The sequence below is a fragment of the Apium graveolens genome, chromosome 1 (genome assembly GCF_009905375.1).
Source record: "Apium graveolens cultivar Ventura chromosome 1, ASM990537v1, whole genome shotgun sequence".
In the NCBI taxonomy this organism is placed as follows: domain Eukaryota; kingdom Viridiplantae; phylum Streptophyta; class Magnoliopsida; order Apiales; family Apiaceae; genus Apium; species Apium graveolens.
The window spans coordinates 17,794,334-17,799,588 of record NC_133647.1 but is presented as its reverse complement, the minus strand read 5'-3'; positions in this window follow the sequence as shown (position 1 = coordinate 17,799,588).

Here is a 5,255-nt window from a genome sequence, read left to right as displayed (position 1 = left end):
CCTACTTACGTATCGTGGCAAATGTTTTGTAATATAACTGACAATCCTGTTTTCTCAAAGCGGTAGGTATATGTATTTTCCGAAAATAAGTACAGAACCGAGTCTTGGATACGTGAACCCTAGTTGTTGCGTGTGTTATAATAATATATATAATTACGAATCGGGATTTGATATCGAATGGGTAGATTTATTAGCGAGGATATGTCAAGCATAATCGAATGTCTAAATTAGGGTATTTCGACTCTGTAGGTTCTAGTCGGAAGGCCTGAGAGTTGACATTGGACTAAAGATAACCTAAAGATAACCTAGTGACCAGTTGACAAGCTCAACAAGGTTCCAATTGAAGGACCCGAGTGTTGAAGTCAGATCTAGGATAGTCTAATAGATAGACGATAAAGCCTTCAAATCGGTTCAAGGTCAATCAAAGATAGTTATAAGCTCTGCAAGGCAAGTACCCTTGACCATACTTTTATGGTTCAGTATATATGAATAGTTGTTGTTTTATTCTCGTAATGGAACAGAACGTTTTAAGTTACGTATCCCCTATATTTGAAATGTTATTTAAAATATGTTTTGGGGGAAAAGTAACTTTTGAAAGTACCTATCTCTAAAATGTGATTAAATTGAAATGAAGTTTTGAATAGTGTGCTGTGACATAATTGTTTAAAAAGAGATAGGTAAAGGTGATTTTGGAAAACTGGATAAAGATAAATGTTTTGATCCACCTATGTCGTGGAATGTTTCGATCCACATATGTCGTGGAATTTGAAAAGAGGTAAAAAGGGAATTCAGTTAATTTATTGGAGTTGCGTAAGAGACCCGTTATTCGGTAACGGCCCAGCAGGTGGTGGCATAAGAGGCTAATTCGGTTCTGCACACTGTTTAATCGATTAGTCCAGCGTGGGGGAGACCTAACTAGTCTCCCAAGTTTCGGAACAAATTCTTTATTCTGGACGGCCGTTAGTCGTTGTCCGGTGATGATAGACTAATCAGCTATCTTCACCTATTGAGCACCCAATAGATTTAATTGATTCAATTTTGAAACTGTTTAATAAATCAACTTGTATGGAATATATGATTTGAAAGTGAGATAGCTTGCTAAAATTTAACTCTAGTATTTATACACAACACACGACTGATGTTATTATTTTACAGAGCATGCTAGTTTTGAATATCCAGTTTATGAATGTTTATCTCGTTTTTGTTAACGAGCTATGATTTTTGTTCCTATAACTGTTTTATCATAACATGTTTTACTTGTTATTCATATAGTGGTACTGCTGAGCAATTGATTGCTCACCCTTGCAGAATATTTTGTATATATGTATTGTAGATGCCTAAGAGACTTTTCCGTCGTAGTCAGGGCGGAGTTCCAGTTCCTCCCGTAGCAGGCTCCTCTGAGGTAGTTGTGGCAGACCAAAGATGGTCTGTTGAGTTGCTGTATTAAGATAGTATTGTCAGGATTATTTGTAATAAGTTGGTTTTGTAATAGTTGTAACCTAAGCCATACTTAAACCTGGAAAAGATTTTGGTAAAGGGGTCATGTTTATGTTTTAACATGCAAGTGGATTATATTATGTTTATTGTTGTTGTTGTTGTTGATGATGACGTCAACTCCTGACCCCAGGGTTGAGGCCGTCACATTGCATCTCTATGATGATCACCATTGGGCCCTGAGTGATCTGCATCTCATATAATACATATTTTTAGATGTAAACAAATATGTATATAATTTAATTAAAAAAATTATTTGTTTATGTTTGATTTTATTTTATTTCTAATTTGATACTCAAAAATAGATTATGACGAATGTTTTTCGTCTTTATCTTAAATTCAAAAAAATGGATTTTGATGAATTTACATTCCACACAAAACTCATAAAATATCTTAAATTTAGCGATGATTTACAAATTATTAACACGCTAAAATTATCCCGAAACTATAGAGAGAGATACTAATTTTTCATTTGGTATTTATTTATATTTAGATTACCTACTTTATTTTAAGGTTAAAAAGATATAGATATTATTTATTCGACCGAATATCTATCATCTATTAATTTCAAGATTTAAATATCGTTTGAAAGAGTTACAGAAAAAATAACCTAATTACAGTTAAAACAAATTGTGATTTAATTTTATTCAAAGAGGGTTTCAGTTCATAATAGTCATAATACAAATTGTGATACTCTTTACATGTGTAGATAGAATCCCATGTACTTCCACAATTAAAACAAGGTTCTTGTGGTCTATATCTAACTGTCCAGTTCCTAAACTCTGATTTAGGAGGAACAATATTTATTCCCTTATTAATCCTGCAAGTAACAACAAGATGATTAGTACTACCACAATTAAAAAAGGCCTTTCTAGGTGCATTAGGAACTGGTTTGTATTTGTTTTCCATATTAACGCCTACCTTTCCGTTCCTATTTTTCCTAGGCTGTTTTTCCTTGTTCTTTATTTTTATTTCTTTCCGCTTTTCCTTAACTTGTTTCTGAGTCATTAAACCAATATTTACTGACTTAGCTTTAACCTGTTCACAAATATCAGATTTTAAATTTGGCTTAGATGATGATGTTAAACCCTTCTCATTTAATGATTTGAGTTCATCAGTATTTACGTCAAACTTAACATGTGTTAACTTAGATTTGTTCTTTTTAACCCGTTTATCAGTATTTACTGGTTTAGGATTCTCAGACTCACTTTCTTTAACATCTTCAGTACTAGGTTTATCTGCATAACCTAATGTTAACCCCCAACAACCACTTCAATTAAGCTCTGAGTTGTTTTTTCTGAATTTGTCCAAAGTTTAATTATTTCCCTTTATTTAGCTAATTCATTCTTAAGATAAGCATGGTTTTCTAAAAATTTATCTTTAACATAAACATCATCATATCTTTCTTTTTGAATTTCTAGCATGAAAATCAACTCAGCTTCCAGATGATCATTTCTTTTCTTTAAGTCAGAATTTTCAATTATGTTCCTAGCATTTTCAAGATTTTGATCCCTATAGCTAACATGCAAGGTTTTAAGAAATAATCTTAACTCACAGATATCATCAGTATCAAAAGGTAGAGTTGTTTGAGATACCTTAGTCTCAGGTGCCTCAGATTCACTATCAGCATTTGCCATAACAATATAGTTGACACCCTCACCAGATTTTCAAGTATCATTCCAGTTTTTCTTCTTAGCGATCAAGGCCTAATTTTTTATTCCAGTTTTTGGCTTCCTGCAGCCAGCTGCAAAGTGTCCAAACCCATCACAGTTGTAACACTTGATTTTTGACTTGTCAATTTTCCCAGACTTGAACTCCTTCTCATCATATTTTCTATAGTTCTTCATATCAGAGTTTGAAGAACTAGAGCCTCTCCTGGAAAACCTCTTTCCTTTCTTGAAATCGTTGTAAGCAATCCTCTTGAAGCTTTTTACCATCAAAGCAACCATCTGCAAGCTCTTCTCATTATCACAACGATCACTTTTAGAATCTATAGAGATATGATAGTTTGAGTTATCATCAGTATTTGATGACTCAGTATTAGACTTTGCAACCATAGCCTTTACTCTTGAATGAATATTTCTAACAAACCTTTTCCTTGGCTTCTCTTCAACCTTCAGTGCAACTTGTCTAGATCTTGACCCCTTTCTCTTGCTCCTTTGCTCCATCTCCAGCTCATGAGTCTTCAGCATCCCATAAATCTCATCCAGAAATGTATCTTTAATATCATAGTTGTCTCTTATGGATGTGACCTTCAAATCCCATTTTTCAGGAAGTACACGAAGAAACATTATATTTGATCATACTCTTTGTCCATAAGTGACAGATGATTCAGAAAGTTCTGAAACCTGTCATAGATCTCAGTCAGTGATTCATCAGCTTTTGAGTCATAGTGCTCATACTCCCGTGTGAATATTATTTTCATATTCTCCTTAATAGAAGTTGTGCCTTGACACTTAACCTCCAAGGTATCCCATATCTCCTTGACAGTTTTACATCCAATTACTCTATTGATTATAATACTATCCAAACTGCTATGCAAGAGATGTCTGACCTTAGCATCTTTCATGATGGATGCTAGATATTCAACAATATAGTCCTTCTTTTATTTATCAACCATCTTCTCAGCCTCACCAGCAACAGAAATAACTAGTTTCTTGGGTTTGTATGGACCATCATAAATCCTGTTCAGATATTCAGGGTTTCTAGTCACATAGCCATTTTAACTTTCCAGATAAGATATTCGTTCACTTTCAGAATTGGAACTCTGATGGTGTCACTTCTACTCATGTTGTTATTGATTTGATTTATGACTGATGGTGGTTGTATTTGTTGAGTTTTTTTATGTGCCATTTTTAATTATTTTCTGGATCTTAAATTGTTTGTGTATCAACAACAAGCCCTGATACCAATTTCCAGGCCTTAAATAATACTTTAGAGGGGGGGATACAGTATATAACAATCAGTTCAAAATTAAAACTTAAAGATAAAAACCAGTCTTTAAATCAATGAATAAAAACTATTTACAAAACTCTCTCAAAGGATGAACAAATATCCCTGAGAGCTATTAGGTTACACAAAATGATATATCAATAATCGACACATGTAGTGTTAACCTAATCTTTGTTTATATACTACACAATTACACAATCAATCTAGTTGATATGATACACATAAATAAAAAATTCTAAAACATATCCAACTATTGATTGTTGCAATTAAGTAAAGTTCTACACAGACATATCTCTGCAAATCATAGTAGTTATCACAGAATCAATTACTTCCCGAGATACAACTTCTGACAGATACTGATATAAACTCTGATGATAAACTCTGATGACGTCATCTTTTGTCAAATGCTGATATGATAAACTATGATATCTTTTATAACAAACTCTGATGTTAACCTTTGATAGTAATTAATGATATCATCAATTGTATCTAAGACGATCTCTTATACTAATATTATATAAGGATAAATAAATTCATTTCCCTAAATATAAATCAAAATCCGATTAGGATCACGAAATATATATATTAGAATCCCTATAATCAAACTACCACAATACCTGCATTGTCATTTGCTACCACTTATCATCATATCTCCAACATCTTGATCACCAGTAGTATCAATATTTACACATCATCCGTAGATATAGATTACCAAACACAAGTCAAAATTACAAGTCAAAATTACCATAAAAATTATAAGAATCGACAAAAATTGAAAATAAATCATGTATTTGGAACTGAAAACAAAG